Source organism: Ixodes scapularis, unplaced genomic scaffold (genome assembly GCF_016920785.2).
Source record: "Ixodes scapularis isolate PalLabHiFi unplaced genomic scaffold, ASM1692078v2 PGA_scaffold1__304_contigs__length_218370807, whole genome shotgun sequence".
Taxonomy (NCBI): domain Eukaryota; kingdom Metazoa; phylum Arthropoda; class Arachnida; order Ixodida; family Ixodidae; genus Ixodes; species Ixodes scapularis.
In genome coordinates, this window is record NW_024609846.1 from 24,893,403 (window position 1) to 24,911,742 (window position 18,340).

The following is an 18,340-nucleotide window of genomic DNA, read 5'->3' on the forward strand; positions in this document are numbered from 1 at the left end:
CAAGAGGAGGAGGGCAGGGTACGGAAAAGGAGGGGAGGGTGTGGAAAAGGAGGAGGGGAGGGTGCGGAGGAGGAGGAGGAAATACGGAAGAGGAGGAGGAGGAGGAAGATGACACGAAAGAGACGGAGGGTGCAGAACCAGTAGCGAGGAAAGTGATTTATATTTGTAAAAAATATATTTTTTTTTCTCAAAATGTTTTGCACGGTATATCGCACAATAAAAATACCTCAAAAGCTGCGCTCCCATTTCGCATTAGAGAGATTTGTAAACTTGTTTCATTTTTTATTTGACATCTAACCATCATGAAATAAAAAATCAGAATGCAAGGTTTTTTTTTTTTAAGCTTTACAAATTTGTTTAGAAAAAGCTACACTTATGCGGTTTGTTCAGGTGAGTTATACGGCCTGGGGGGCATAGTATATGGGGCTAATCATATCGATGAGTTGGCTAATTAAGTAAAAATTGTTAATTAACTGCTTAATTAGCGGAAACAGACATATGGTTCCAATTAGAAACTTGCTGTGCGTAGTCCAATACCCCTAAATCAGTAATTATAACAAAGACTTTAAGCGCGTGGGAAGCGGAGTAGTGCGCTTAAATTACCACTGGTAAAGAAGGTACAAAGCTGTGGCTCTCATAAGAGACGGGAAAATCGCGCGGGCGCTCTATCACAACTGCTAGCCTCGTACCTGCTCCACGAGTGGTGAGTTTAGTGCACTACTATGCTTCTCACGCGCTCAAAGTCTTCTGAAAATTACTGATTTAGTGGTTTTCGATAACGCTCAGCAAGTTTCTAATTGGAACCTTATGTCTATTTTAATTAATAAAATGTTAATTAACAAACTTGACTAAATGAGCTAACTGATCATTACAACTAGCTCCCTATTCTATGTCCCCCTGGCAGTAAAACTCACCTGCACAAACCGCATAAGTTTAGCTTTCATAACTTTCTTTAAAAACGAACCTTTAAATCTTAAAAAAAGACCAACACACAAACACACACACACACACACACACACACGCACACACACACACACACGCACACACACACACACACGCACACACACATACACACACAGTATGTATATATAAAGATCTTTTCTGTTTACATGCGAATGTTCTCATCGCCGCAATTCGAGCTGTACAGAGAGGTCAAGACATACGAGAATATTTAAAATTGTGGGTATATTGATACAGCTTGAGGTTAGTCTGCCTCAACGGGCGACTTTTGTCTTAGCTGTAGATGAGAAATTTGGCCAGTGCAGTTACCAGTACAACCGATAGCCTGGGGTCTTCAACGTGCACCACGCAGTCGTGATCCACGACCGCACGCCAGTACAATGCTCATCCAGATCGAAACGGGCAGGGATGGGGATTGAACCCAGGATCCTTGGGTTCTCCAGCGCGAGCTTCCGCTCCACATCAATGATTGCATAATTCTAAAAAACGATCTAGAAGAATTAACAAGCTGGTGTGAATCTTGGCTCATGACGATTAATCTGGATAAATCTAAAATTATGTCGTTCTCCAGATAAAAAAATAGTCACTCACACTTACTCTATTTCATCTTGTGAACTAGAACATGTAGCCACATTTAAATATGTAGGAGTGTTCGTTTCTGCAGACTTATCATGGAAGTGCCACGTCGACTATATCTGCTCTAAAGCAAATAGAACATTAGGATTTTTAAGACGACATCTTTATCTCGCAGACCGATATCTCAAACGTTTAGCATACACTACGTTAGTTCGGACGAAACTGGAATACGCGTCCATCATATGGAATCCTCATCAATTGTATCTCATTAACCAACTCGAAGCTGTCCACAATCCACAATCGCGCCACTCGTATTATTACTCGCGATTATTCTCGAAAAAGCATTTCCTGTCTAAAACAGTCCATATCTCTCCATACACTCGACACTCGTAGAAAAAACGAACGGCTTTCTTTTATGCACAGACTATACTACAACCCATGGTCCCCAAAAACATTAATTTTCCCGGCTCATCATATTTCCTCTCGCCTAGATCATCCATGTAAAGTCGAACCCATTTTCTCTAGAACTAACGCCTACAAATACTCACCTCTCCCTCTATGCATTTCTGAATGGAATAGCATGCCCTCAAGCCTGATGACGATACGTGACCTTAACCATTTTACGCAGGAGCTTGTTAAGTTGTTTGAGTAATCTCTGTATAATGATGCTTTCTCACTGTTCTCATTCAATGCTTTCCCCAATTTTTGTGAATTCTTGTGAATTTGATGTACCCCCCTGTAATGCCTCACATAGAGACCCTTAAGGTAATAAAATGAACTGAAATGAAATAAAAAAAAAAAAAAATGTGCTCCGAGCTGGTTACGCGAATGTTTATATATAGTGCGCAAAGCGCTTACAAATGCGATCTCGAGTTAAATCCGGCTACTTTGTTATGGCCTGTAGTTTAACGTTTTGCAATGCTATATGGCGAAGAAATGATCTTTATATGTGAGAGGAGAAAAAGTTACAGTAGGTTTCCCTGCAAACGAGTTGCGAAATGCAGGGAGTCATGTAACAAATTCGGTCACTCGCTTTTGTTTTTTATTGTGATGAGCGTTATGGAAGTTTGTGCTCCTTGACGAGAGATAAGGCAAATTAAACATTACAGGAGTCTCAATGGAGTGATGGGAAAGCATTGTGAAGCTGGCTAGGAGATCCTCTACATATTTAAAGCCTTATCGAGGTGAATATGTCTGTAGAGCTCATATTTGAACAACCTTTCTTTAATATAAACGAAGGTTATGAAAACTCTATTTTATCAAGCAGCGACAACTATGCTACATTTTAGGGACAACTATGCTGCATTTTATGGTCTTTGAGTATTTATATATTAGCTAAATTGTATTATAATGTTTCGTAATACTGATTTGATTGAATTTAGACTAGAAAAACAAAGTGTCACACTAATGTGAAATTAGGAAAAAAAGAAAAATTACTGACATACCGTATTGAACTGGATAACAACCATTATGTAGAAGTGCAGGTTTTGCTTGCTAAAATAATAAAAAAAAGAACAATAATGAACGTAAGTAGTAGCTTTTTTTTTCAATAGACATAGTTCGCACTGTGTGACCTGATCACTTATGTTCCGATTCTTGTGGCTCAACATGCAGAGATCGTAAATCTCATAGACGTGCTCTATCTACCAAAACACATTTTGGACAGATGTTTGGGATACTATATTTTTTTCCAGGAATGTGTTCTAAGATTTATATCTCTGCAAAGCGTTTTCCCCCGGGAGGGTCGAGGCATTTGTTACATGTTGGTTGCCTAGATAGCTTATTTGTCCTGACTTCTTTTTTCGTTTCTTGGTGAACACGAAAAAGCATTTGTCGACGAATGACTTCTTGAAACGTTTCGTTTTGTGGGGGAATGACCTCAGAACTAACCTTTACTCTAAATACTGTATGAGCTACAAGAAAGAGATTCGGCGCTTGGAGAACGAGGACCAAAGCCAATGCACTCAAAATGATAAAAAAAAGAGAAAAAAAACACACACACACATTTATATATTTATATATTTAGATGCTTGGTTCTTTGAGACACGCTCTTGCTCACTCAGACATACCAGGGGGAAACTAGCATCGCTCTCCATCCGGAGTAGGAGAATATAAATGAAATTTGGACGGTCTCGGGTCTTTTTTGAAGAGAAAATTAAGAAAAGAAACAAAAATGTTTCAATGAACATCGTTACGGCAATATTTTTTAAAATTACTTTGATTGTGAATCCCAGCTCTGAGAGGAAATGCGTGCATCGATATTTAAATACTGGGTTTATAAGTTACCTAAAAGACATCAGACATAAAGGGACGAGAGTTTCTCTCGTGGAAATCGCACATTCGGCTGTGTATTTGTAGACATTGATCCGCAAAAGCAAAAAATAAGACACCTTGAATTAATTGATGAAGTGAGCTGAACCCTTTTTGACGATTGTCGGTTGTTTGCGCGACCTAATCAGAGGTTAAGAAACGTATGTGTGCATGTATTTATTTATGCGGCGCTCGCTCTTTGCAACGAGCGTCTGCAAAACAGAAACGCCCCCCCCCCCCCCCCCCCCGCCCCTCCAAAAAAAAAAAAAAAAAGGAAGAGAATTTGGAGTATTGTTGCTGCTGGAGTCGCCGCACTGGCGTTCCTTGTAGTTAATGGGCTGAAACAGCTCGTCAGATCTCCCGAGACTCGTGCCGTTGAGAACTTCATGAAGTCTCTCCTGAAGCTTGTCTGCCCGTCTTCTTTCCGTCTGGAACTGCGTCTTCAACTCCTTCACCGTAGACAATCCTCTATTGTCCTGCATCTTGCATTCCTCGATGTTGTCCTGTGCTCTTGCTGCAGCTTCTTTGCTTTCTCTCGAAATTGCACTTCTGGTTGTTTGACATCTCCAGCTGAATGGTGAGATCCTTTACGGCATCGTCCAGCTGCGGCTTGAGCTTGGTGTAGCCGTCCGAACGTTGCCTTGCTTTGCACTGCTTCAGGGCATCTTTGGACTCCTCGATGGCTTTCTGTAGCATGTACACGCGTTCCCGCGCCTCAGCCTTGAGCTGAAGCACCTTATCCTTCATAGAAGGCAGCAGACACTTGTACAGAGTCAGCGCCGCTCCGTTCTCTATCACCTTCGCCGCACGCTCCTGCTCAACAAGAAGTGCTTCGTTCGACAAGTGTAGCTTCTCCTCAAACTCCTGCCACATTTTCTCCGAGGCCTACCTCTGTTTCTCCTCTTCCTCCAGCAAAGTATGCCCCCATCTCATCTACCAACGCCTTCCTCTTCTTCGCCACCTTGTTTGCCTCTGAAGCAGCAATGGCGGTACTTCGGGAAGCATCTTCTAAACCATGAATGGTGTTGTGCATTGAAGTTATTTCGCCTGCCATTTGCTCGTTCACCCTAAGCAGAGCCTCCCGCTCCTTGTCGGAGTAGTCGATCTGTTGGCACGAGTCTCGCAACAGCGTCTCCAGCAATGCCTTTTCGGCGAGGGTTACAGGTGGATCGCCCACCAAGCCTCGAGCCTCCGCTTCGCGCACGCCACAAAATTGGTTTCTTCTGTAAATCCAAGAGCTTTCTCAATGCCAGTATCGACACCTGCTACAGGTTCCAGTGCTGGACACTCGAGAAGCAAATGTTGTAAAGTTTCGCCCGCATCACCACATGCACTGCACAGCACGTCCGTTACGTTGGTGTCATATCTTCTTCTGTATAGACGGGTACGCAAGGCACCACCGCGGGCCTTGGCGAGGAGTCGACTTCCCAACGTATTTCCACACCAGTGGGTAAAAGCGATGTCGGTCTTGTAAGACGCGTAGAGGTGCATAGTTAAATGTTCTTGCATGTATGCCCTCCAGCGTCTGCCTCGGCAGTCTTTATCTGCACTCTAACCTTGGCTACCCAGCCTTTCTTTGTAGATGGCTCGCCGGTCATTGAGAAGGCACCATACTTTGTTCCAAGTCGAATGACTCGGCGCCTCCACGTTGCGTGTACGTTTTTTAGGTGTAGGTATAAGAAAATTCTTTCCCAGCACGTAAAGGCGACACCTAGCGGCCGGCGTATTAACTACGCTCGGTGGGGTCGGATGAGTTAATGTATGAATACGTACAGGCACATTTTTTTTAATAGGGTGGTGGTTCGCGCCACCATGGTCCAACTAATTTCGTGGAGTTCGTTCTCATTTCACCCTAATTTGTAATTCAATAAAGCTAAGGTAAAATGATCCTCCCGAATCATCTAATTGAAATTTTCAGACTTTTTTAATGCTTTTTCTGGCAGCAGAATGGGAACTTTGCGATTATAGCGACGCAAGAGAGAACGAGCTATCGATACGGCGTTTGGCAGTGATAATGGATACTGGGTACTGGAGTTTCAAAATGGGTTTCCTAACATGCTCTATTCTATAATGTACAATATAAATGATTGGCATCATTTCATCGCTAAATGTACTGGGTCTTGAGGTCACGGGACGTTAATTTTCCCGCTAAATCTAGCGGGGAAGCTGAATTGGTGTATAGGTGACGTGACATCGAATCATGTGACGTTATTTTCCCGCTAAATTTAGCGAGGAAATCGAATTGGTGCTGAGATTACGGGACGTTAATTATCCCGCAAAATCTAGCGGGGAAACTGAATTTATGCATAAGTCACGTGACGCCAGGTCATGTGACGTCCTTTTCCCCGGTAAATTTAGCGGGGAAAATAAACGGCCAGAGACATTCGTCAAAGTGGCCTGAAAATCGTAAGAAAGCTAATCGGACAGAAAAAAAAAAAGAAGACGTTTACGATTCCCTGTAATGCCGAATTAGAGCGCAGTTCTTAAGGAGGAGAGCTAAGGGAGGGCACGGAAAAGAGGGTGTTCCCCTCCTCCTCTCCTCTTCTTCTGCTCCCGTACCATTTAGCTGGAAATTTTCGCTAAATGTATCACTAAATCTAGCGGGAAAATTTTTCCTCTAAATTTAATGGGGAATTTTTTCAGCTAACTTTTTCCCGCTAAATTTAGCAGAGAAAGTTTTTTCGCTAAATTTAGCGGGGAATTTTTTCCGCTAATTTTAGCGGTTAAAATTTTCTGCGAAGCAACGGAAAACTTTTCCGCTAAATTTAGCGCAAAAATTTCCCCACTAAATGTAGTGAAGACATTTCTTAGCTAAATTCAGCGAAAAAATGTTTCGTTAAATTTAGCGGCCAGTTTTCCCCGCTAAATTTAGGGCAAAAATATTCTTGCTAAATTTAGTGCAAAACGTTTCCTGCTAAATTTAGAGCGAAAATCTCCCCCATAAATTTCGTGGAAAATTGTTCCACTTTTTCGGTTAAATTTAGCGGAATAGTGTTTCCGAAAATTTTAGCGCGAAACTTTCAGCGCTAAATTTAGCGGGAAAGTTTTTGCGCTAAATTTAGTGGAGAAAGTTTTCGCTAAACTTAGCGGAAACATTTTTCCACTAAATTTAGCCGGAAATTTTTTCCGATAAATTTATCAGGGAAATTTTTCCTCTAAATTTAGCGAGTAAACTTCCGCGCTAAATATAGCGGTGAAATGTTTCTGCTAAATTTAGCGGGGAAGCGGATGAGGGTGTTCCCCTCATCCGCTTCCAAACAACGCGAAAAGTGCTACGCCACGGCTTCCGCAGTCGTTCCGTGCGGGTTTAACTCAAGACTAAACCAATCAAGCCCAGAGAATGCTTTTCGACCTTGCGAGTACACTCTGCGCGTATCGGTTTGAGTGTTTTCTAAACATTCAACGCCTTCCGACCAATAGCAAAACTAAGTATAGCATCTTATGAACAAAGACGACAGAAAAAATAACACACTTAACACAAAGGGACGACGGACACCGCTTCTTTCAACTCGCAACAACACAGATACAGTGAATCTCCTAGCGGAGTATTTTTGAACCCATCCTTGCCCAGAAGAAAGAAAAAGAAATTGAAAAAGAGAAAGAAAGTGACATAGTAAGCACAGGATAAACGGGGACTGAACACTTTTTCTGTCCCCGTTTATCCTGTATTTATGTTATCACTTTCTCTTTCTTTTTCTATTTCTATTTCTTTTTCTTTCTTCTCGGCAGGCGTGGTATCTAGGAGATTCATTGTATCTGTGTTGCTGCGAGTTGAAAGAAGTGGTGTCCGTCGGTCCTTTTGTTTTAAGTGTGTTATTCTTTCTGCCGTCTTTGTCCAATAACCAACACGCTCCCAAGTTTATATAGATACTACGAAGTCCGCGATATGACATTAAGGATGACATTCCATGCCCTTACACCACGCTCATGACCATATGGCAGGCTTCATTGTTAGGTCTAATAATTCCAGGCCCCATCGTAGGCCGTGCTCTTTTTTGTAATTCGCAGTGATTGGCTCTTTTAATGCCCTGTGGGAAAGTAGGGTGATGAATAACTGTTGCCTTCTAGTCTAAAGTTTTTATTCAGTGATGCACTTGGAAGGGTGTTATAATCAAATGAAAGTTTAATATCTCCTCTTTTCCAGGAGCCCTTAACTCCTGTTAATCGCTTCTCTTTCGCAGGAGTTCCAGTTCCAGGAAGGTTTGCCTCAATCACCTTACGGCTCGGGCACCGGAGTTCTGGCAATTTTCGATAATAAAGGAACATCTTAAAGGTACACGGTTTTCGCCCGACGACGAGGTTAGCAATGCAGTGTGCCGCTGATGTTGTCAAAGACTAGTGCACCGGTAGCTGAAGTGCATAGTTGGCGATGGGAACAATGTTGAAAGGTTGCGTGCTGCTGGAAAAAAGGAGACTCCAAACTTTCATTCTAGTGTGAAATCTTCTCCTTCCATCACATAGTAAAACAGTTACAACCTAGAAAACAAAGCTTACATAAATGCGGAAGAATGCGATGAGCGTGCGTATGCGATTCAGCTGTGAAGGTTTGCCAGGCACTTTACGTAAAAACCCAATATAACTCCTTACTTTTCGTTTCGGACGCTCTCGATCATTTCTTCTACTTACGACATCCTGCTATCTTTGTTCTTGCATATTGAAGTAACGAAAATAATTACGTATCGGTTTCTGAAATTGAGCACCGTGAAATTGTTTGAACGGTTTGGTATGTTGCAGATTGTAAAATAAGCTTTTGAATTTTGAGTTATTGTTAGATTTTTTAGCTCCCTATTAAATATGTGGGCACAAACAACGTTCGGGATAAATAGCTTTCTATTTTGGTCAGGCAGCTCATTCCGCGGCGCTCGAAGACAATAAATAGCTGTTTCTAAGAAAATTATACGTTCATGCCTTATGGGGCTATATGTTAGATCAATTGTCCTTTAGCCATATGCCATCTGAACGATTGGCGAATGAGCTTGCGAAACTGAATCTGAGCGTTGTTCCTGGCGCGCGCTGGTTGAAAAATTCAACGGCTGCCTTTATTTATTTTAATTTAATTTTATTTTATTTTATTACATCAATGGCCGTTTGAGGGAGGTATTGCATAAGGTCGTTGTAAAATTATTTTCTATAAGTAAGCAACAACAAAATAACACTGCAAGAAGGAACAAGAAGAAGTAAAGGTCAGTAGTTATAATTGTATAAACATTATTCAAACGCTTTAGAAATCTCAAGCGAAAAACATTTCAATCTCTACTAATCGCCAAGCTTGGGGATATGCTATTTCAATCTGATATGCATAATGGGAGTGGTGAGCCTTTGAATAAGTCCGTTTTGCAAAATATGGGTTCAACTTTGCAGGGGTAATAGGGACGAGAGGAAATACGGTGGGCCGGAGAAATAAAGGTTCGGGGTGACCCAAAGGCCGTATAGTAATCTGTGCATGAAAGAAAGTTTCTCTATATTTCTTCGAGTGTCGAGAGTTTGCACGCACATGGATTGTTTTAAAGAAGATATGTTACTTACAGAGAAGTAACGAGTGAAAAAACGAGCAGCACGATTTTGGACAGCTTCCAGTTTGTTATAAAATAGCTTTGGTGAGGGTTCCATATCACTGATGCATACTCCAGCTTAGTTCTTGCTAGTGTAATGTAAGCTAAACTTCTAACAAAGAATTTCACTAGAAAATAAAGCCTTCTTTAAAATGCTGGTGCTTTGTTAGCTTTAGAACAGATGTAGTTGACGTGCTAGAGGTTCACCCTTAAATATTCAAATTCGTTCACCCGCTAAATGTCCCTAGATAAAATGAAATATGAAAAATCAAATTTGTTTTGTTTGTTTGAGAAGGGAAATATTTCATATTTATCCGGGTTGATGTTCATGCGCCATGAATGACACCAAGTTGTTAAGGCTTCTAGATCTTGTTGCGAGGTTATGCAGTGATGAATGGAATTATTATTTCGATAAAGCAAAGGATCGCTAGCACACAGTCGGACGGTAGAGGATAAAAAACAAAACAATATCAGCTATATATATATTATGAAAATTATCGGACAAGAACAGAACACCGAGGGACGCCAGAGATGACATTCAGGGGAGGGGAAGTGGCATTATCGACGATCACAGATTGAGAGCGATGTGAAAGGAAACCTTGAATCCAGAAGACAAGGTTACTGTTGACGCTTATGAATGTGAGTTTGGATATTAATCTGTTATTAGAGACCCTGTCAAAGGCGTTTTGAAAACGCTGTAATGATCGCGTCTGTTTGTTTGGAAGAATGCATATTAGTCTGTGGATCATTGGTAAGTTCAAATAGTTATTAATACAATAAAGGTTCTAAGGAAGTCCTGGCTGATTAGTGAACAAGTTGTTGCTATCAAGATGTGAGATTATGTTGTCGAAGACAATATGCTTTAAAAGTTTACCCCGCAGGGGACACCCGTGAAATCAGGTGTTTGGTGAGTGGCGTCACCACGGACCCCGAGCCATGCGGGTCCGCCCGCCCCTGTCTGGCTGTGCGTGGCTTTCCCGTGAAAAGGGCTTCCTGGTGGTTCAGTCGAGCCCGGAGTGGGTTTGGACCCTTCGGGGCCCCCCGGGCGAGGCAACACACCACTTCGGCCCTCGCTTCCCGTAGACGGGTGTCCTGGCATGGCCCGAACAGGATGATTCAGTCATACAACACTTGTACTCTCTCCTTCTTTCTCTCACCCTTGTCTTCTCTTTCTTTCCACTCTTCTCATCTCTCTTCTTTCCTTTTTCAACTCCTTTGGTGGCAAGAGCTAACCTTGGGTGGCGACAGAACTCGGTTATAGCGTCCACACTCGGTTATAGCGTCCTAGTAGCACTGGTATGGTAACATACTCAGACAAGCCAGACCTGTTATGAGATGTTACCTATCCCCTCGTTGGACTCGGTGATGGGTGGGGCGCTACAGATGCCGAAGATCCTGCCCTTCATATGGCGCCCCTCCTCTATAAACCCGGTTCAAGGCAGGCTTCCAAGAGGCCTGGCCCTGAGCCCCAAGTCATTGGAAAAGCCCCTGAAATGGGAAAACTTACAAAGGTTTTTGTTATTCACTCGAAGCTAGAAGACATACCAGTGTCTAAGTTGTTCCCCTTTGTGGTAGCCAAGGTGCTAGAAAACTTCATTGGGTTTTCATAGAAAGTAAAAAAGCTCCACTCCGGCGACCTTCTCGTTGTAGTTAACTCGAAAGTTCAAAGTGAGGCACTCTCCAAGATGACCAGCATAGTCGACGTCGAAGTGTCCACTAGTCCTCACCGGACGCTCAACACGCTCCGTGGAGTCCTCTCTGAAGACGACTTCCTCGATGCTAGAGTGGAAGAAATTCTGGAAGGACTGAAAGATACCGGAGTTGTCCCCGTTAAACGTATTATGTTCCGGAAGGATGGCGAAGAAACCCCATCAAAGCACGTGATTTTGACCTTTGAGAGACACACCCTCCCTGAAACTGTGAAGGCGGGCTATCTTCAGTGTCGCATCCGTCCCTATGTCCCCAACCCGCAACGGTGCTTCTGTTGCCAGCGCTTTGGGCATGGGTCACGCAGTTGCCAAGTGAAAGAAACTTGTGCGAAATGTGGAAGCCAGGAACATGTTGCTGACATCTGCGAGGCAGCGACCCGCTGTAGTAACTGCAGTGGGCCCCACCCAGCTTGCTCCTGCACCTGTCCCCTTTGGCGTCAAGCAAAAAAAAATTTTTCCTAAAGGCAAAGGAGAATATCTCCTACTTGGAAGCAAAGAAGAAGCTGTCCTTCCTCTCAAAGGGAGGTTACGCTGAGCTGGTGCGCAGGGGCCCTGCACCACGCTTGGACACTAGGGCCACCCAGGTCTCTCCTCAGATTTTGGCGGCTGACCTAAGGGCCCCATGCCCTCCACAGGAGGAGCACGCTGCTCCCTTGGGCAAGGACGGGCCGGCAATAGCCGTGCCCGCCTTCCCCTTTAAGACTGTGGAGCAGGGTCAGCTGGCTCCCTTTTCTCGCGGGAAGGGCGCCTTAGCCGCTTCCTCTGCTCAGGACAGGCCAGCACCGGCTGCACCTGTCAACACTGGCCGCTCTCCTAAGGAGGAGAAGAAGCGAGGCCCTCGGCCTCAGTGTCTGGAGAGGCAGCCAGCAACCAAGGAGCTGCGTGGGTCGCATGCAGCTTCCCAGTCGGGAAAAGAGGTGGAACAGATGGAGGGGGTAGAACCCCTCCCCAGTACATTAACCACCCTTCCGCCTAGTTCAGGTCGTAGCGGCAGATTGGGGCACCGTGGCACAGACCCTCCGGGGCCAGCAGGCAAGTCTGCCTGCGGGGTTCAGGAGTACACTGGCACTGCCTTGTCTGCCCCCTCATTGACTCCGGGTTCTGACCATGACGAGATGGAGTGGCAAACTACGAAGAAACAAAAATTATAAAAAAACTAGTAACTCCTTTAAAATGAAGCTACTGACTCACTTTTCCATGTTCTCAGGTTTTTGTCCCTAAAATGTCTTCAATACTCATACAATGGAACTGTAATGGCCTTCTAAGAGACCTGAACGATGTAGAGCATTTTCTGGAGGAGTACAAGCCACGAGCGCTGTGCTTGCAAGAGACTCATTTGAGTCCCAGCCGTACCAATTTCCTCAGACGTTACCAGGTTCGGAAGGATCGTCTGAGCTCTCTCAGTTCCTCTGAGGGAGTTGAGGTGGTTCTCCCGAGAGAAGTTCCCTGCACAAAAGCTCCACTGTCCACACCACTTGAAGCAGTGGCTGTTCGGTCCATGCACCATAAGGCTCTTACAGTATGCTCTTTCTATTTGCCACCTTTTTTTACTTTGAAATTTTTAGATTTTAACTCGCTGTTAGAGCAGCTTCCTGAGCTTTTCCTTATGCTGTGCAATTTTAATTGTCACAACCCTTTACGGGAGAGCAGACGTCAGGATGTCAGAGGAAAAACAGTTGAGTCAGTCTGAACCACACGAAGTCTTTGTCTTTTCAATACGGGCCAGCCAACCTATTTTAGTCCATCATCTTTCTCATCAACATCCATCAACCTTTCAATTGGTTCTTCTGCTTTACTTCCAGATTTTTCCTGGAGTGTGGATTCCAATCCATGTGGAAATGATCATTTTCCTACTTTGTCAACCTGCACTGTAGCGCCTTCTTTAATTCATAGATCGAAGCTTGACAAGGCTGATTGGGGCTTTCTCAAGCAAGCATCGTTTTTGGCATATTCTCGTCTGGATAGGCTCACAATTGACGAACTCAATCATCTTTTAACCAAGCCCATCACAGTAGCAGCGAAGTTGTCCATCCCGCAGACATCTCAATTTCTCCTTAGGAGGCCAAAGCGTTGGTAAAATTCGGAATGTGAAGAGACACGCAAAAAACAAAATCAGGCTTGGGATATTTTGAGACGATACCCCACTAGAGACAACCTCATATCCTTTCGGAAAATGAAGGCCTGTGCAGGCTACGTCCGAAGAAAAGCCAAGCGGGAAAGTTGGCATGGCTATGTTTCTACAATAAATAGCAGTACCTCACTTAAGGAGGTCTGGGATCGAACACACAAGATCAGTGGTTCCTATCATGCATTTGAAATCCCCCTGCTTTCTAGGAATGGAACATGTCTGGACACACTCGAGGAACAAGCTGATATTTTTGGAGAACATTTTGAGCATGTATCCGGTTCACATTATTATTTATCGACTTTTCTTCAACACAAACTGAAGGCCGAGAGCAATGCCTTGAAAACCTCATGGGGTGAACAGGGGAGATATAATGCTACGTTAGCTTGCACGAGCTCCTCGCTGTTCTTCATAACACAAAGCCCTCAGCTCCTGGACCAGATGGTTTACATTATTCAATGCTACAGCATCTCCATCCTTCTACACTCGATGTGATTTTTATATATTTATGGCCGCATATGGCAGAGGGGCTGTTTTCTTTCATCTTCGATGGTAGCACATGTCCTACCACTTTTGAAAGCTGGTAAGGATGCTTCTTGTGTTTCCAGTAATAGGCCCATTGCTCTTACCAGCGGTGTCCGTAAGACACTGGAGCGAATAATTAATCGTAGACTTATGTACTATCTGAAGAATGGTAAGCTGCTCGACAAATTCCAGTGAGGCTATCGTTCATCAAGGTCTACAGTCGACTACTTAGTCCGTCTCGAAACTGTTGTGCCTGAGGCCTTTGCACACGGGCCAGCACTGCCTCTTTGTGTTCTTCGATCTCGAGAAAGCGTACGACGCGGCTTGGCGCTATGGCGTTTTGAGGGACCTGTTTGATCTCGGAGTACGTGGTCGCATACTTCAAGCGATTAAGAGCTATATACAGGAGGCGCACCTTTCGAGCCCAGTTGAGAAACACACTGTCCCGTGAATTTCTGCAGGAAAATGAAGTGCCGCAGGGTGGGGTGCTAAGTGTCACCTTGTTTATAGTTAAAATAAACTCCATTGCATCTGTAATCCCTCCGTCGGTTCAGTATTCGCTTTACGTCGATGATCTACAAATTTCAGCTTCCTCCTGTAACCTCTCAGTCTGTGAACGCAGGGCTCAGCTAGGAATTAACAAGCTTACTAAGGGGGCTGACAGTAATGGGTTTAAGTTCTCTCCTGAAAAGACTGCATGTATTTGCTTCACCCGAAAACGTGGAATCCTTCTTGAACCGTCCCTAAAAATCTACAATATTAATGTTAGTGTCGAACCACAGCACAAATTTTCGGGTCTCACGTTTGATAGTAAATTTAATTTTAATGCTCATGTAAAAATCCTGAAACTGAAAACTCGCAGGTCTCTCAATATCCCTAAAGTTCTCTCGCACCGGTCTTGGGGCTCAGATCGATTGTGCTTCCTGCGGATCTATCGCTCTTTGGTACGCTCCCGACTAGACTATGGCTGCTTTGTTTATGGGTCTGCCAGACAGTCTCTGCTCAAGATGCTGGATCCCATTCAACATCTTGAGCTACGTTTGGCTACAGGTGTATTTCGTACATCCCTTTATGCCCAGTTTATATGCAGACGCTAATGAGTGTAGCCTCGAAAGACGTAGATTCGCATTGGGCATGATGTACTCTCTTCGCACCCGATCTGTCCTCCAGCACCCCACTCGAGGAGTTGTTAAAAAACACGCTCAGAACGACTTTTTCTTGCAAACCCTAGCGTGATCCCTCCTTTCCGCATGCGAGTGAAGACCTTTGCTGAGTCTGTCGGATAATATGTGGCATTCCAGGTAGTCGAATTTCCTGGCTTCATGCCACCTTGGGAACACACTGACATACACCTCAACCTGTCTCTTGCACAGTGTAACAAGAAAAGCACTCAAATTGCTGTGTTTCTGCAAGAAGTTTGAGCTCGTTCAATTGTATGAAGATCATACAAAGTTCTATACAGATAGAACAAAAACTGAGACCTTTGTTTGGCTGCTGTGTCATTGGCTCTTCAGTGCAAGTTGTAAGGCGGATAAATACTGCCACTACCATTCTGACAGCGGAGCTTTATGGCCTCCTGATGGCTACGGAACACATAGCTCGCCACAGGATACCCCAGGCAGTGGTTTTCACGGACTCTCTTAGTGCACTGCAAGCCATCTCTTCACTGCTACCTAGAAGAAGCTCCCTTGTTGTTAAAGTCCAGAACAAAATTGTTGTGGCATCTAAAGAGCATTGCACCATTGTCTTTTGTTGGATTCCCAGCCACGTTGGTATCCCAGGCAATAAGGCGGCCGACCCTGCTGCCCGCACAAGCGTCAGCAGAGAGGTACACATAGAAGGGATCCCTAACATGGACTATCGCCCTTCTGTAAGGTCTCTCAATAGAGCACAATGCCAAGCCGAGTGGAATGAAGAAATATACAACAAGCCAACCCTAAGTGAATCAGCGAGCAGTTTTATGAAGTAATACTGTGTCGTTTGCTTATTGGCCACACGCATTTGACTCATGGTTACCTCCTCCGTGGGGAGGATGCTCCTTTGTATGAACAATGTGATGAACCTCTAAGCGTTCTCCATTTTCTAATCGAGTGCCCTTTCTATGAACGTGAAAGCCAATCTCATTTTGCACAGTTGTACAGAAAGCACATTCCCTTAACCCGATGTTGTTATTGAGTGAGGAACCATTCTTGACTCACAGCAGGTTTTTGAGTTTTTGGATGCTAATAGTCTTCTACGTAAATTGTGAACTTCAAAGCTTCACCCTTATGCCCATTATTCTTTGTGACATAATCCGGTTTCATGTCTAATTCCTTTATTTCTAACCCTGACCACTAGAGGCCTTTCTTCTTGCTTACTCTCAAAGTACTAGTTTCCTTCTTTGGCGCTCTTTGGCCTCAGCAGCCCTTGCGCCATAAAAACCCAGTCCAAACCCAAAATCCGCAAAAGTTTACATAAAACACTCTTCAATAATATGAGCTTGTCATTAGTTAGTTCGATCCCTTGATTTTTAGGCGTGCCCGTCTTTCAGGGGCATCAAAAAAGGAGGAAACAGTTAAGAAACCTAAGTGGGTAGCAGAAGGAAACCAGAACAAAGAGGCGAATAAAGGTGCCCAAAGCTTTCAGAAACGATTTCATGCAACATCCGTGTGGGCTGCTACTGAAAATTACGATGCCTGTTACCGGAAGCATCTTAGGCTGACAACTTTAAAGCGACGTGGAAACATGCGACTGCAGCAACACGTTCCCATAAATATAGGTATGTTATGTGCCGCTAACATAATGTGAGCATATATATTATGGGCGGGAGGAGTGAACAATTCATGAAGGTTCAATGAAATACGCGTGCGTGTGTCAAAAACACAAAATCTCGGCACAGGTATGGAAGAAGTCTTGTTTTGCTTTTCCCGGAGTTAGTCCACGCTGGTTGAGAATACGTTCAAGGCTGCTCGACACTGTCGAAGGAAACTCATCAACTAAACAAGAGAGAAAAAACTGTGTTTCGGAATTTATTTTGTCAATCGCGTATTCGGCCAACTGCGGCAGGAGGAAAGGTATCGCCTTGTTTGTCGGAGCACCTGCGAGATACAATAACCACAACCACACGCCTCGACGTTAGGCAGGGGCAGACCATAAATACACCAGGTATATAGCGCGAGAGAAGAGAAACCAATTTATCGACGTCCAAGATTGGATCTCCGGTATCGAATTCGAGGGTTCGTGTGTTGACTGGAACCCACGCGTCGGGCGAAGGTGGACGACGAGAAGTATTGTAAGCTATAGGCAAGCTCTGCGCCGTCTTCATTCTGTCTTGGGGCGTCCTTTCCCCTATGCCTAGTGATCTAGCCTGCTATTCGCTCCTTGCTTTTTGTTGTCCGAGGGTTGGGGGTGAGGGTGTGTGTGTGTGTGTGTGTGTCGGGGGGAGGGGGGTGTACGCCGTTTTTGTGCGGCAGTCTTGTTGACTTCTAGACGCACTTATGGAATCCGTCTGCCTCCGGAGAAGAAGCCAGCGATGATCTTTGGAGGCGCGAAGCGTAATGCAATATACATGTTGCTTGTTTCAAAGCATGCGTAACCTCGCTTATGTTTTAAAGGTAGCAGTCGTAAGGCAGCGTTTGGTGCCTTGAGCTTGTAAACAAAAGGTGTTCTAAATATGTTTTGTTTACAAATGTCTATTAAGTTTCACATAATACTTGTTAATTCCTCCTAAAATATTTTGTTACTTTTTTATGCACACCAAGCTGAAAAATGTAGGGGACAGAGACCTGTGAAGCCGCATTATTGCAGCTTTTAGAATAGTAGTTTTATGGCGCCAACCAAGCCCAGGAGCCGCGTAAGCACGAAGTGTGTAGGTCTGTCACTACGTAACTACTAAGCGATCTTGAAAACAAAATCGGCAACCGGTGCCAGGAATGAAACCCCTGTCACCGGCGTGGAAGCCGAATGCGCTGATGACTGAGCTACGAACCTAGCGCGCAGAAACGAGAGGAGCAGAAGCAGGTGGTGTGAAAAAGCGCGTGCGAAGCGGAGAGGGGTGGGAAAAGGGGAATGAATATAGGAGAGGAAATTTCGGATAGGAAGAGCGCGCGAAACGAGGAATAATGAAATGGGCAGAAAAGCGCGCTTCCAATCTCTTGGTGACCCAGAAAATTCAGCGCAATGGCTTTGCTTCCAAGTGGTGCTAGTGCTAAAAAGAAGCGCGCGCAAAGTAAAAAAGGAAAAAAAAAAGAATGGTACGATGTAATTTGCTTCTTGAGAAAACACTGCCCTAGCCACCACCTGAATTAAGGGCACCGTGCACCCAGCCCAGGCACAGAAACACTAAGGGTCATCATGCCAAAGGCACCACCCAAACGAAGAGCACCACCCGCCCTGTTAGCAGTACATGTGCGCTACCAAAAGTGCGCGACAAATGCGTGGTCGAAGTTCGCGATTGGTCAAGTCATAGCTGCCTGTATATTGATAATGCCTGTCCAATGCCCTTTTCCCGGCGAGTAAAATCCTGTTAATCACAGCGAGAGAAAGCCTGATCATGACGCCACGAACGGAAACCATAAAAGGGCGCCAGCGCAACATCTCGACGC

The 18,340-nt window shown here is 44.4% G+C and overlaps 1 protein-coding gene across 1 annotated transcript in view; it reads right to left on the minus strand.

Moving 5' to 3' along the window:
* Positions 1–18,340, minus strand: part of LOC8023308 — a 190,627-nt gene that overhangs the window by 67,435 nt on the left and 104,852 nt on the right. The window lies entirely within an intron of this gene.